Source organism: Petromyzon marinus, chromosome 69 (assembly GCF_048934315.1).
Source record: "Petromyzon marinus isolate PM22_M1 ecotype Great Lakes invasive population chromosome 69, UKy_Petmar_22M1.pri1.0, whole genome shotgun sequence".
NCBI lineage: Eukaryota > Metazoa > Chordata > Hyperoartia > Petromyzontiformes > Petromyzontidae > Petromyzon > Petromyzon marinus.
The window spans coordinates 8141595-8157339 of NC_133735.1; the positions used below are offsets into that span (position 1 = coordinate 8141595).

Genomic DNA, 15745 nt, shown 5'->3' on the forward strand with positions numbered 1-15745 from the left:
TTCCAACACAACTATGAGAGATCTTTTCACACCCCGATGACGTGGTGATCTTTTATTATTGTATTTCTACCCACGTGACTTGACCGAAATAAACAAGGGGTACAGAGGTTTTGTTGTCCTGACTTAAGGAAATGTGTGGTGGTGGTGGTGGTTGCTGTTGCTGCTGCTAAACCATCAGCATCATCAGTTGCAATCGATAGTTACTCTCAATCAAAACCTGTGATTAACTCGCTCAACCCTGTGGTGGACTCGGTCAGCTCTGTGGTGGACTCGGTCACCTCTGTGGTGGACTCACTCAAACCTGTGGTGGACTCGCGCAAACCTGTGGTGGACTCACTCAACCCTGTGGTGGACTCACTCAAACCTGTGATTAACTCGCTCAACCCTGTGGTGGACTCACTCAGCTCTGTGGTGGACTCGGTCAGCTCTGTGGTGGACTCACTCAGCACTGTGGTGGACTCACGCAAACCTGTTATTAACTCGCTCAACCCTGTGGTGGACTCACTCAGCTCTGTGGTGGACTCGGTCAGCTCTGTGGTGGACTCACTCAAACCTGTGGTGGACTCACTCAAACCTGTGATTAACTCGCTCAACCCTGTGGTGGACTCACTCAGCTCTGTGGTGGACTCGGTCAGCTCTGTGGTGGACTCACTCAGCTCTGTGGTGGACTCGGTCAGCTCTGTGGTGGACTCACTCAGCTCTGTGGTGGACTCAACTCTGTGGACTCACTCAGCTGTGGTGGACTAAACTCTGTGGTGGACTCACTCAACTCTTGTGGTGGACTCACTCAACTCTGTGGTGGACTCACTCAACTCTGTGGTGGACTCACTCAACTCTGTGGACTCACTCAACTCTGTGGTGGACTCAACCATGTGGTGGACTCACTCAACCCTGTGGTGGACTCACTCAACTCTGTGGACTCACTCAACTCTGTGGTGGACTCAACCCTGTGGTGGACTCACTCAACCCTGTGGTGGACTCAATCCTGTAGTGGACTCACTCAGCTCCAGTGGACTCGCTCAAACCTGTGATTAACTCACTCAAACCTGTGGTGGACTCACTCAGCTCTGTGGTGGACTCAAACCTGTGGTGGACTCACTCAGCTCTGTGGTGGACTCAAACCTGTGGTGGACTCACTCAGCTCTGTGGTGGACTCACTCAGCTCTGTGAACTCACTCAGCTCTGTGGTGGACTCACTCAACTCTGTGGACTCACTCAGCTCTGTGGTGGACTAAACGATGTGGTGGACTCACTCAACTCTTGTGGTGGACTCACTCAACTCTGTGGTGGACTCACTCAGCTCTGTGGTGGACTCACTCAACTCTGTGGTGGACTCACTCAACTCTGTGGTGGACTCAATCCTGTGGTGGACTCTCTCAACTCTGTGGTGGATTCACTCAGCTCTGTGGTGGACTAAACTCTGTGGTGGACTCACTCAACTCTGTGGTGGACTCACTCAGCTCTGTGGTGGACTCAACTCTGTGGTGGACTCAATCCTGTGGTGGACTCACTCAACTCTGTGGTGGACTCACTCAACTCTGTGGTGGACTCACTCAACTCTGTGGTGGACTAAACTGTGGTGGACTCAACTCTGTGGTGGACTCACTCAGCTCTGTGGACTCACTCAACTATGTGGTGGACTCAACTCTGTGGTGGACTCACTCAACTCTGTGGTGGACTCACTCAACTCTGTGGTGGACTCACTCAGCTCTGTGGTGGACTCACTCAACTCTGTGGTGGACTCACTGAACTCTGTGGTGGACTCACTCAACTCTGTGGTGGCCTCAACTCTGTGGTGGACTCACTCAACTCTGTGGTGGACTCAACTCTGTGGTGGCCTCAACTCTGTGGTGGACTCACTCAACTCTTGTGGTGGACTCACTCAACTCTGTGGTGGACTCACTCAACTATATGGTGGACTCACTCAACTCTGTGGTGGACTCAACTCTGTGGTGGACTCACTCAACTCTTGTGGTGGACTTCACTCAACTCTGTGGTGGACTAACTCTGTGGTGGACTCACTCAACTCTTGTGGTGGACTCACTCAGCACTGTGGTGGACTCAACTCTGTGGTGGACTCACTCAACTCTTGTGGTGGACTCACTCAGCACTGTGGTGGACTCAACTCTGTGGTGGACTCAACTCTACCAACTCGAACCTCCTCTACCTCCTCCACCTCCTCCTCCACCTCATCCTGCTCCTCCATCTTCTCCACCACCTCCACCCCCGCCCCCGCCCACCCCCGCCCCCCACCCCCGCCCCACCCCCGCCCCCCACCCCCGCCCCACCCCCCCCCGCCCCCACCCCACCCGCCCACCCCCGCCCCCACCTCCACCCTCACCCCGCTCCCGCCCCGCCCACCCCCGCCCCCACCCCCACCCCCGCCCCCACCACGCCCACACCCCCGCCCTCACCCCCGCCCCCACCCCCACCCCCACCTCCACCCTCACCCCCACCCCCACCCTCACCCCGCCCCCGCCCCCACCCCCGCCCCCGCCCCCACCCCCGCCCCCACCCCCACCCCCGCCCCCACCCCCGCCCCCACCCCCACCCCCCACCCCCGCCCCTCGCTCTTCACTTGCGTTTGGCCGCTTGTCCCCGGCTCTTCCGCTCTGCGTGGAAAGACAAAAGACAGAAAGACAAAGGTCCCCCGTGCAGCCTTTAACAGACTGGGCAAAGTGCTGTTAGTCGCACACACACACACATAGACACACATAGACACACACACAGACACACACACACGTAGACACACACACACAGACTCACACAGACACACACACACAGACACACACACAGACACACACACACAGACACACACACACGTAGACACACACACACAGACTCACACACACACAGACACACACACGTAGACACACACGTAGACACACACAACAACCGCCATTCGCCACTGAGTGGCGGTGACGTCACCACGACGCTTGTGCCAGGCCATGTGCACCTTGAGGCCACGTGAAGTGTCGAACGCCCGCTGGGCAGGAGGTCACGGGGCAGACCCAGGTGCCACGGGTCGACTGACTGAGATGACTGGCTGGTGCACCACCTGTGCCCCCTACTGTGCCAACCTGCTGTGCTTTAGCCACCCGGTGCTCCGCTCGTTGTTGTGAGCGTCGCTCCTCCGCCCTCCGTTGTTGTTGGAGGGCGACTGCCTCCAACTGCCCAGTAGCGTCCTTCACGAGCCTCCTCCACAGAGGCCGATCTTGACACCGCTGGTACCAGTCATCGGCAAGTCCACTCAGCTCCACGTCCTCCTGTACCACATCACTCCATCTCTTCTCTAGCCCATGCCGCGCCCGTTTAGCCCCTTCGATCCGGCCGAACAAAAGCTGTTTCGGCATGCGGTGGCTGGGCATGCGGGCTACATGACCCAGCCATCGCAGCCTTACCTGCCGGAGGAGCTCACCGATGGGACCTTGCCCAGATCTTTCAAGGATTTGTGAGCTCCTCACACAATCCAGCCTGGTTAAACCCAGGATGGATCGTAGGCAGGCCAGCCTAAATGTTTCTAACCGGCGAAGATGCTCCATTAAGGGGGTCCCGTTTCGCAAGCGTAGAGAAGAGAGGGAATGACCGTGGCCGAGAAGACCTGAAGCTTAGTGCGGAGCGGACAGACCAGGTAGCTTCCACACAGCGTTACGCAACCGATAAAAAGATATTGCCCCTCTCGACTGATTCGGAGTGAGACCTCTGCTGTTAAACTCAAGCCGGTCATAAGCACACTGCCCAGGTATGGGAAACTCTCCACTCTCTCCACAACTGCTCCATCACAAATTAGGAGTTGTGGGGGTGGAGTGTCCGATGGTACAAAATACCCAGGCAGGTGCTTAGTTTTGGTGGGCTGATGGTAAGTCCCCACCTCTTAGTGGCAAGCTGCAGTCTCAGCAGCAGCGTCTCCAACTCCTCCTCTGAATGAGCAGCTATTACCAAATCATCGGCATACATAACGTGGTTGAGCGATAGGGAGCCATCCCTTGACCGCACCCGGGCATCGATCAGCCTCCCATCGTATCTGTACCATATGGAGATTCTCCCGATCCAGCTATTGAAGGCTTCACAACTACGTGGTCAAAATAGATGTTAAATAATGTGGGAGCCAGAGGACATCCTGTCGCACCCCAAGGTGTACAGGGAATGGCTCTGACTCCCGGCCACGTAGTTTTACCCGGGCCCGCTCACCATCACGAAGGTCCTTAATGATCGTGAGCAGAGGGTCAGGGGACTCCGAAAGCACGAAGAACAACCCAGAGCCCAGGCCTACCGATGGTATCATAGGCCTTGACCAGGTCAATAAAGCAGAGACTTAGGTCTTGTTGGATTTCCCTACACCTCTGCTGTAGCAGACGGACAGAAAATATGGCATCTGTGCAGGACCGCCCTTTCCTGAAACCGCATTGGGCCTCCGCAAGCCTCCCCTCAGCGTGCCTGGCGAGGCGATGCTCAATAATCCTTGCCCAGGACCTTTCCCGGCCTCACACTGAGGAGTGACGTGCCCTGTAAGTTGTTACAGTTCTGTGCGGTCCCCCATTCTTGAAGAGGGGGAGACCACCAGCAGGGCATCCTTCCAGTCCTGCGGAACCCGTCCAGTGGTCCAGATTGTTGTTATCATGATGTCATAGAGGGCAGTCTGTACACAAACGCCTCTGCTGTAGCAAGACGGACAGGTTAGAGACACGGGGGGGGGGGGGAGCAAAGGGGGGGGGGGGTAGCAAAGGGGGGGGGAGCAAAGGGGGGGGGGGGAGCAAAGGGAGGGGGGAGGGGTTGGCACGGAGGGGCAGGAGCTGGGTAGAGCAACCTTTGTAAGGGGAGGCGGCGGAGGCGGCGGAGGCGGCGGAGGCGGCGGAGGCGGCGGAGGCGGCGGAGGCGGTCGGGTGGTCGAGGGAGCGCCGGAGCAGCGCGTAGTCGGGGGCTGCGTCGTACGGCAGCTGGAAGGCCGTGCTCCAGGAAGTCCTCCAGGCCTGGGGGGGGGCGGGGGGGGGGGGTGGGTGGGGGGCCACCGGCGGACAGTCAGGCGGGAGGTGGGGGGTTGTGGGAGGTCGGCTGGTTCACCGGTGGCTTAGCCACGGTAACCACGGTGACGACGGAGATGACGTAACACTCGCCGCCGTCACGTGGACGTTCAGCACGCCTCTCCCTCCGTCACCCACGGTGACCACGGTAACCACGGTAACCACGGTGACCACGGCGACGATGACGTAACACTCGCCGCCGTCACGTGGACGTTCAGCACGCCGCTCCCGCCCTCACCCACAGTAACCACGGTGACCACGGCGACGATGACGTACACTCGCCGCTGTCACGTGGACGTTCAGCACGCCTTTCCCGCCGTCGTCCACGGTAACCACGGTGACCACGGTGACCACGGTAACCACGGCGACCACGGCGGCGATGACGTAACACTCGCCGCCGTCACGTGGACGTTCAGCACGCCGCGTAGCTCTTTTAGAGGGGCGACGTGGGACCATCGCAAGCGTTGGCAGCCCAACCGAGTGGCTTATCACGTGGAGGGTTGAGACATCAGCAGCCAAACTCGAAAACAGCGTTGACGTTGGCACTGAATGTGCAGGTGGGGGGTGGGGAAACCGGCAGTGCCAGAGACAAATCCACGCGACCCCCACGGAGACTCCAAATCTACAGCAGCAGCAGCAGGCATCGTCAGGGGAGGGATCGAAGCCCACGACCTCCTGTGTACCAGGTGAGGTAGTCAACATCTCATAGCCACCATGATGATGATGATGAGAGAGAGACGCAGACTCCAAATCTACAGCAGTAGCAGGCATCGTCAGGGTCTGGGATTGAACCCACGACCTCCTGTGTACCAGGTGAGGTAGTCAACATCTCATAGCCACCGTGGTGTCAGGGTCTGGGATCGAACCCACGACCTCCTGCGTACCGGGCGAGGTAGTCAACATCTCATCGCCACCGCGGCGCACCTACAACGATTGCCCTCGACCACCCCAGCCGCCATAGGAATGTGGAATTGCCACCGCGGGCCTCTGGGATGCAAACCGGGGGGGGGGACGAGCGCCGATGGCCCGGACGGAGCGCGACGTCGTCGCCAGCGGCTCCACCGAAGGGCCGGCGGTTTACCGACGGCGTTACCGGCAAACCCAGGGGCAGCTGTCCCTGTGACACACGTGGTGGTTGAGTTGCTGCTGCTGTGTGTGTGCGTGGTGTAGCGTAGGGGAACCCCCAGTGGCAGCTGTCCCTGTGACTCACGTGGTGGTTGAGTTGCTGCTGCTGTGTGTGTGCTGTAGCGTAGGGGAACCCCCAGGGGCAGCTGTCCCTGTGACACACGTGGTGGTTGAGTTGCTGCTGCTGTGTGTGTGCGTGGTGTAGTGTAGGGGAACCCCCAGGGGCAGCTGTCCCTGTGACACACGTGGTGGTTGAGTTGCTGCTGCTGTGTGTGCGTGGTGTAGCATAGGGGAACCCCCAGGGGCAGCTGTCCCTGTGACTCACGTGGTGGTTGAGTTGCTGCTGCTGCTGCTGCTGCTGTGTGCGTGCTGTAGCGTAGGGGAACCCCCAGGGGCAGCTGTCCCTGTGACTCACGTGGTGGTTGAGTTGCTGCTGCTGCTGTGTGTGCGTGGTGTAGCGTAGGGGAACCCCCAGGGGCAGCTGTCCCTGTGACACACGTGGTGGTTGAGTTGCTGCTGCTGTGTGTGTGCTGTAGCGTAGGGGAACCCCCAGGGGCAGCTGTCCCTGTGACACACGTGGTGGTTGAGTTGCTGTTGCTGCTGTGTGTGTGCGTGGTGTAGCGTAGGGGAACCCCCAGGGGCAGCTGTCCCTGTGACACAGGTGGTGGTTGAGTTGCTGCTGCTGTGTGTGTGGTGTACAGGGGCAGCTGTCCCTGTGACACACGTGGTGGTTGAGTTGCTGCTGGTGTGTGCTGTAGCGTAGGGGAACCCCCAGGGGCAGCTGTCCCTGTGACTCACGTGGTGGTTGAGTTGCTGCTGCTGTGTGTGTGCGTGGTGTAGCGTAGGGGAACCCCCAGGGGCAGCTGTCCCTGTGACTCACGTGGTGGTTCAGTAGCCATGGTTGCTGCTGCTGCTGTGTGTGTGGTGTAGGGGAACCCCCAGGGGCAGCTGTCCCTGTGACTCACGTGGTGGTTGAGTTGCTGCTGCTGCTGTGTGCGTGGTGTAGCGTAGGGGAACCCCCAGGGGCAGCTGTCCCTGTGACACACGTGGTGGTTGAGTTGCTGCTGCTGCTGTGTGCTGTAGCGTAGGGGAACCCCCAGGGGCAGCTGTCCCTGTGACACACGTGGTGGTTGAGTTGCTGCTGCTGTGTGTGTGGTGTACAGGGACAGCTGCCCCCAGGGGCAGCTGTCCCTGTGACACACGTGGTGGTTGAGTTGCTGCCGCTGCTGCTGTGTGTGCTGTAGCGTAGGGGAACCCCCAGGGGCAGCTGTCCCTGTGACTCACGTGGTGGTTGAGTTGCTGCCGCTGCTGCTGTGTGTGCTGTAGCGTAGGGGAACCCCCAGGGGCAGCTGTCCCTGTGACACACGTGGTGGTTGAGTTGCTGCTGCTGTGTATGTGCTGTAGCGTAGGGGAACCCCCAGGGGCAGCTGTCCCTGTGACACACGTGGTGGTTGAGTTGCTGCTGCTGTGTGTGTGGTGTACAGGGGCAGCTGTCCCTGTGACACACGTGGTGGTTGAGTTGCTGTTGCTGCTGTGTGCGTGGTGTAGGGGAACCCCCAGGGGCAGCTGTCCCTGTGACACACGTGGTGGTTGAGTTGCTGTTGCTGCTGTGTGCGTGGTGTAGGGGAACCCCCAGGGGCAGCTGTCCCTGTGACTCACGTGGTGGTTGAGTTGCTGTTGCTGCTGTGTGTGTGCGTGGTGTAGCGTAGGGGAACCCCCAGGGGCAGCTGTCCCTGTGACTCACGTGGTGGTTCAGTAGCCATGGTTGCTGCTGCTGCTGCTGTGCTGTGTGTGGCTATGCCCAATTCCAATGAACAGCGTTGGAGGGGGACACTGTGGCTGATGCCCCCCTCCACTCCCCCCACTCACCGCATGCACCAGCAGCAGCAGCAGCAGCAGGCGGAGCTCTTAGCAGCACATCCCGGATGAGCGTCGGAACCGCTTCCCTGTAGCTGCACACGGAGGAGATGGAGACGCAGGTCCGTAGTGAGACTCGCGGAGACACGCGGAGACACGCGGAGACACAAAGATACACAGAGACACAGAGAGACACACGGAGACACAGAGACACACAGAGAACACACGGAGACACACAGAGACACACAGAGACACAGAGACACATAGAGACACAGAGATAGATAGAGACACATAGAGACACGCAGAGACACACGGAGACACACGGAGACACACGGAGACATAAAGATACACAGAGACACATAGAGACACACGGAGACACATGGAGACACACAGAGAACACACGGAGACATGCGGAGACACACGGAGACACAGAGACACACAGAGACATACAGAGACACATAGAGACACACGGAGACACAGAGACACATAGAGACACACGGAGACACAAAGAGACACAAAGATACACAGAGACACATAGAGACACACGGAGACACATAGAGACACACGGAGACACAGAGAACACACGGAGACACAGAGAACACACGGAGACACACAGAGACACACAGAGACACATAGAGACACATAGAGACACAGAGATACATAGAGACACATAGAGACACGCGGAGACACACGGAGACACACGGAGACATAAAGATACACAGAGACACATAGAGACACACGGAGACACACGGAGACACACAGAGAACACACGGAGACACGCGGAGACACACGGAGACACAGAGACACACAGAGACATACAGAGACACATAGAGACACACGGAGACACACGGAGACACACAGAGACACACGGAGACACACAGAGACACACAGAGACATACAGAGACACACGAGAGACACACGGAGACACACGGAGACACACAGAAAACACACGGAGACACACGGAGACACGCGGAGACACGCGGAGACACACGGAGACACACAGAGAACACACGGAGACACACGGAGACACGCGGAGACACGCGGAGACACACGGAGACACACAGAGACAGAAAGATACACAGAGACACATAGAGACACACGGAGACACACAGAGAACACACAGAGAACACACAGAGACACACGGAGACACACAGAGACACACAGAGACACACAGAGACATAAAGATACACAGAGACACACGGAGACACATAGAGACACATAGAGACACACGGAGACACACAGAGACACACAGAGAACACACGGAGACATAAAGATACACAGAGACACACGGAGACACACAGAGACACATAGAGACACATAGAGACACACGGAGACACACGGAGACACAGAGATACACATAACAACCACCATTCGCCACTAAGTGGTGGTGACGTCACCACGACGTTTGTGCCAGGCCATGTGCACCTTGAGGCCACGTGAGGTGTCGAACGCCCGCTGGCAGGAGGTCACGGGGCAGACCCAAGTGCCACGGGTCGACTGACTGCGATGACTGGCTGATGCACCACCTGTGCCCCCTACTGTGCCAACCTGCTGTGCTTTAGCCACCCGGCGCTCCGCTCGTTGTTGTGAGCGTCGCTCCTCCGCCCTCCGTTGTTGTTGGAGGGTGACTGCCTCCAACTGCCCAGTAGCGTCCTTCACGAGCCTCCTCCACAGAGGCCGATCTTGACACCGCTGGTACCAGTCATCGGCAAAGTCCACTCAGCTCCACGTCCTCCTGTACCACATCACTCCATCTCTTCTCTAGCCCGTGCCGCGCCCGTTTAGCCCCCTCGATCTGGCCGAACAAAAGCTGTTTCGGCATGCAGTGGCTGGGCATGCGGGCTACATGACCCAGCCAACGCAGCCTTGCCTGCCGGAGGAGCTCACCGATGGGACCTTGCCCAGATCTTTCAAGGATTTGTGAGCTCCTCACACAATCCAGCCTGGTTAAACCCAGGATGGATCGTAGGCAGGCCAGCCTAAATGTTTCTAACCGGCGAAGATGTTCCATTAGGGGGGTCCACGTTTCGCAAGCGTAGAGAAGGGAGGGAATGACCGTGGCCGAGAAGACCTGAAGCTTAGTGCGGAGCGACAGACCAGGTAGCTTCCACACAGCGTTACGCAACCGATGAAAAGATATTGCCGCTCGACTGATTCGGAGTGAGACCTCTGCTGTTAAACTGGAGCCAGTCATAAGCACACTGCCCAGGTATGGGAAACTCTCCACTCTCTCCACAACTGCCCCATCACCGATTGGGAGTTGTGGGGGTGGAGTGTCCGATGGTACAAAATACACACAGACACACACAGACACACACACACACACTAACACAAGCACAGACACAGACACACACACACTCACACACACACAGACACACACACACAGACACAACAACAACAACAACCGCCATTCGCCACTAAGTGGCGGTAACGTCACCACGACGCTTGTGCCAGGCTATGTGCACCCTGAGGCCACGTGAAGTGTCGAACGCCCGCTGGCAGGAGGTCACGGGGCAGACCCAGGTGCCACGGGTCGACTGACTGAGATGACTGGCTGATGCACCACCTGTGCCCCCTACTGTGCCAACCTGCTGTGCTTTAGCCACCCGGCGCTCCGCTCGCTGTTGTGAGCGTCGCTCCTCCGCCCTCCGTTGTTGTTGGAGGGCGACTGCCTCCAACTGCCCAGTAGCATCCTTCACGAGCCTCCTCCACAGAGGCCGATCTTGACACCGCTGGTACCAGTCATCGGCAAGTCCACTCAGCTCCACGTCCTCCTGTACCACGTCACTCCATCTCTTCTCTAGCCCGTGCCGCGCCCGCTTAGCCCCCTCAATCCGGCCAAACAAAAGCTGTTTCGGCATGCGGTGGCTGGGCATGCGGGCTACATGACCCAGCCATCGCAGCCTTGCCTGCCGGAGGAGCTCACCGATGGGACCCTGCCCAGATCTTTCAAGGATTTGTGAGCTCCTCACACAATCCAGTCTGGTTAAACCCAGGATGGATCGTAGGCAGGCCAGCCTAAATGTTTCTAACCGGCGAAGATGTTCCATTAGGGGGGTCCACGTTTCGCAAGCGTAGAGAAGGGAGGGAATGACCGTGGCCGAGAAGACCTGAAGCTTAGTGCGGAGCGACAGACCAGGTAGCTTCCACACAGCGTTACGCAACCGATGAAAAGATATTGCCGCTCGACTGATTCGGAGTGAGACCTCTGCTGTTAAACTGGAGCCAGTCATAAGCACACTGCCCAGGTATGGGAAACTCTCCACTCTCTCCACAACTGCCCCATCACCGATTGGGAGTTGTGGGGGTGGAGTGTCCGATGGTACAAAATACCCAGGCAGGTGCTTAGTTTTGGTGGGGCTGATGGTAAGGCCCCACCTCTTAGTGGCACGCTCCAGTCTCAGCAGCAGCACCTCCAACTCCTCCTCTGACTGAGCAGCTATTACACAGACACACACACACACACACTGACACACACACACAGACACACACAGACACACACACACACAGACACACACAGACACACACACACACACACTGACACACACACACAGACACACACACACACACTGACACACACACACAGACACACACAGACACACACACACACTGACACACACACACACCCGCTGTCCGGCCGGCACCGCTACCTGAGCTTAGCGTCCATGACGGCGTTGGCGTTGGTGGAGACAGCCCCCCAAGGGAGGTCTCCGGACAGCCACGACAGGAGGCAGTAGCCCAGCATCTCAACGTCGCCACGGCGAGACGGGACTGGGGGGGGGGAGGGGGGGGAGAGGTGAGAGGGAGGGAGGGAGGGAAGGGGGGAGGGGGGGGAAGGGGGAGGGAAGGGGGGAGGGGGGGGAAGGGGGAGGGAGGGAAGGGGGGGGAGGGATCGAGAGGGAGGGGCAGCACCGCAGGCTGGAGGGCAAAGCGTAGTAGTAGTAGTGTAGTAGTAGTAGTAGCAGTAGTAGTAGTAGTGTAGTAGTAGTGTAGTAGTAGTGTTAGTGTAGTAGTAGTAGTGTAGTAGTAGTAGTGTAGTAGTAGTGTAGTAGTAGTAGTAGTGTAGTAGTAGTAGCAGTAGTAGTAGTAGTGTAGTAGTAGTAGCAGTAGTAGTAGCAGTAGTAGTAGCAGTAGCAGTAGTGTAGTAGTAGTAGTGTAGTAGTAGTAGTGTAGTAGTAGTGTTAGTGTAGTAGTAGTAGTGTAGTAGTAGTAGTGTAGTAGTAGTAGTGTAGTAGTAGTAGTAGTGTAGTAGTAGTAGCAGTAGTAGTAGTAGTGTAGTAGTAGTAGCAGTAGTAGTAGCAGTAGTAGTAGCAGTAGCAGTAGTGTAGTAGTAGTAGTGTAGTAGTAGTGTTAGTGTAGTAGTAGTAGTGTAGTAGTAGTAGTGTAGTAGTAGTAGCAGTAGTAGTAGCAGTAGTAGTAGCAGTAGCAGTAGTGTAGTAGTAGTAGTGTAGTAGTAGTAGTAGCAGTAGTAGTAGCAGTAGTAGTAGCAGGAGTAGTAGCAGTAGTAGTAGCAGTAGTGTAGTAGTAGTAGTGTAGTAGTAGTAGTGTAGTAGTAGTAGTGTAGTAGTAGTGTAGTAGTAGCAGTAGTAGTAGCAGTAGTAGTAGCAGGAGTAGTAGCAGTAGTAGTAGCAGTAGTGTAGTAGTAGTAGTGTAGTAGTAGTAGTGTAGTAGTAGTGTAGTAGTAGAGTAGTAGTAGTAGTAGCAGTAGTGTAGTAGTAGTAGTAGTGTAGTAGTAGTAGTAGCAGTAGTAGTAGTAGTGTAGTAGTAGTAGTGTAGTAGTAGCAGTAGTGTAGTAGCAGTAGTAGTAGTAGTGTAGTAGTAGTAGTGTAGTAGTAGTAGTAGTGTAGTAGTAGTTGTAGTAGTAGTAGCAGTAGTGTAGTAGTAGTAGTAGTGTAGTAGTAGTAGTGTAGTAGTAGTAGTGTAGTAGCAGTAGTAGTGTAGTAGTAGTAGCAGTAGTGTAGTAGTAGTTGTAGTAGTAGTAGTGTAGTAGTAGTAGTAGTGTAGTAGTAGTAGTGTAGTAGTAGTAGTGTAGTAGTAGTGTAGTAGTAGTAGTAATAGTGTAGTAGTAGTAGTGTAGTAGTAGTGTAGTAGTAGTAGTAGTGTAGTAGTGTAGTAGTAGTAGTGTAGTAGTAGTAGTGTAGTAGTAGTAGTAGTGTCGTAGTAGTAGTAGTGTAGTAGTAGTAGTAGTGTAATAGCAGTAGTAGTAGTAGTGTAGTAGTAGTAGTAGTGTAGTAGTAGTAGTGTAGTAGTAGCAGTAGTAGTGTAGTAGTGTAGTAGTAGCAGTAGTAGTGTAGTAGTAGTAGTGTAGTAGTAGTGTAGTAGTAGTAGTGTAATAGCAGTAGCAGTAGTGTAGTAGCAGTAGTAGTAGTGTAGTAGTAGTAGTGTAGTAGTAGCAGTAGTAGTGTAGTAGTAGTAGTAGTGGTGTAGTAGTAGTGTAGTAGTAGTGTAATAGCAGTAGTAGTAGCAGTAGTAGTAGTGTAGTAGCAGTAGTAGTAGTGTAGTAGTGTAGTAGTAGCAGTAGTAGTAGCAGTAGTAGTAGCAGTAGTAGTAGCAGCAGTAGTAGTAGTGTAGTAGTAGTAGTGTAGTAGTAGTAGTGTAGTAGTAGTAGTGTAGTAGTAGTAGTGTAGTAGTAGTAGTGTAGTAGTAGCAGTAGTAGTAGCAGTAGTAGTAGTAGCAGCAGTAGTAGTAGTGTAGTAGTAGTAGTGTAGTAGTGTAGTAGTAGTAGTGTAGTAGTAGTGTAGTAGTAGTAGTGTAGTAGTAGTAGTGTAGTAGTAGTGTAGTAGTAGCAGTAGTAGTAGCAGTAGTAGTAGTGTAGTAGTAGTGTAGTAGTAGTAGTGTAGTAGTAGTGTAGTAGTAGTAGTAGTGTAGTAGTAGTGTAGTAGTAGTGTAGTAGTAGCAGTAGTAGTGTAGTAGTGTAGTAGTAGTAGTGTAGTAGCAGTAGCAGTAGTAGCAGTAGTAGTAGTGTAGTAGTAGTAGCAGTAGTAGTAGTAGTGTAGTAGTAGTAGCAGTAGTAGTGTAGTAGTAGTGTAGTAGTAGTAGCAGTAGTAGTGTAGTAGTAGTAGTAGCAGTAGTGTAGTAGTAGTAGTGTAGTAGTAGTAGCAGTAGTGTAGTAGTAGTGTAGTAGTAGTGTAGTAGTAGTAGTAGTGTAGTAGTAGTGTAGTAGTAGTAGCAGTAGTAGTGTAGTAGTAGTAGCAGTAGTGTAGTAGTAGTGTAGTAGTAGTGTAGTAGTAGTAGCAGTAGTGTAGTAGTAGTGTAGTAGTAGTAGTGTAGTAGTAGTAGTAGTGTAGTAGTAGTGTAGTAGTAGTAGTAGCAGTAGTAGTGTAGTAGTAGTAGTGTAGTAGCAGTAGTAGTAGTGTAGTAGTAGTAGTGTAGTAGTAGCAGTAGTAGTAGCAGTAGTAGTAGTAGCAGCAGTAGTAGTAGTAGTGTAGTAGTAGTAGTGTAGTAGTAGTGTAGTAGTAGTAGTGTAGTAGTAGTGTAGTAGTAGTAGTAGCAGTAGTGTAGTAGTAGTGTAGTAGTAGTAGCAGTAGTAGTAGTAGCAGTAGTAGTAGTAGCAGTAGTAGTAGTAGTGTAGTAGTAGTAGTGTAGTAGTAGTAGCAGTAGTGTAGTAGCAGTAGTAGTAGTAGTGTAGTAGTAGTAGTGTAGTAGTAGTGTAGTAGTAGTTGTAGTAGTAGTAGCAGTAGTGTAGTAGTAGTAGTAGTGTAGTAGTAGTAGTGTAGTAGTAGTAGTAGTGTAGTAGCAGTAGTAGTGTAGTAGTAGTAGCAGTAGTGTAGTAGTAGTTGTAGTAGTAGTAGTGTAGTAGTAGTAGTAGTGTAGTAGTAGTAGTGTAGTAGTAGTAGTGTAGTAGTAGTAATAGTGTAGTAGTAGTAGTGTAGTAGTAGTGTAGTAGTAGCAGTAGTGTAGTAGTGTAGTAGTAGTAGTGTAGTAGTAGTAGTGTAGTAGTAGTGTAGTAGTAGTAGTAGTGTAGTAGTAGTGTAGTAGTAGTGTAATAGCAGTAGTAGTAGTAGTGTAGTAGTAGCAGTAGTAGTGTAGTAGTGTAGTAGTAGCAGTAGTAGTGTAGTAGTAGTAGTGTAGTAGTAGTGTAGTAGTAGTAGTGTAATAGCAGTAGCAGTAGTAGTAGTGTAGTAGCAGTAGTAGTAGTGTAGTAGTAGTAGTGTAGTAGTAGCAGTAGTAGTGTAGTAGTAGTAGTAGTGGTGTAGTAGTAGTGTAGTAGTAGTGTAATAGCAGTAGAAGTAGCAGTAGTAGTAGTGTAGTAGCAGTAGTAGTAGTGTAGTAGTAGTAGTGTAGTAGTAGCAGTAGTAGTAGCAGTAGTAGTAGCAGTAGTAGTAGCAGCAGTAGTAGTAGTGTAGTAGTAGTAGTGTAGTAGTAGTAGTGTAGTAGTAGTAGTGTAGTAGTAGTAGTGTAGTAGTAGTAGTGTAGTAGTAGCAGTAGTAGTAGCAGTAGTAGTAGTAGCAGCAGTAGTAGTAGTGTAGTAGTAGTAGTGTAGTAGTAGTGTAGTAGTAGTAGTGTAGTAGTAGTGTAGTCGTAGTAGCAGTAGTAGTAGTAGTGTAGTAGTAGTGTAGTAGTAGTAGTGTAGTAGTAGTAGTGTAGTAGTAGTGTAGTAGTAGCAGTAGTAGTAGCAGTAGTAGTAGTGTAGTAGTAGTGTAGTAGTAGTAGTGTAGTAGTAGTAGTGTAGTAGTAGTGTAGTAGTAGTAGTGTAGTAGTAGTGTAGTAGTAGTGTAGTAGTAGTAGTGTAGTAGTAGCAG

The 15745-nt window shown here is 53.5% G+C and overlaps 1 long non-coding RNA gene across 1 annotated transcript; it reads right to left on the minus strand.

Annotated features, from left to right (window-relative positions):
- Window positions 1–14: 14 nt before the first annotated feature.
- On the minus strand, window positions 15–2229 carry LOC142906708 (uncharacterized). Its single transcript, XR_012930466.1, has 2 exons — window positions 1784–2229; window positions 15–1724 (listed from the first exon to the last, which is right to left on the minus strand). It is a non-coding gene; the product is annotated as an uncharacterized LOC142906708 (long non-coding RNA).
- Between the last annotated feature and the right edge of the window lie 13516 nt (window positions 2230–15745).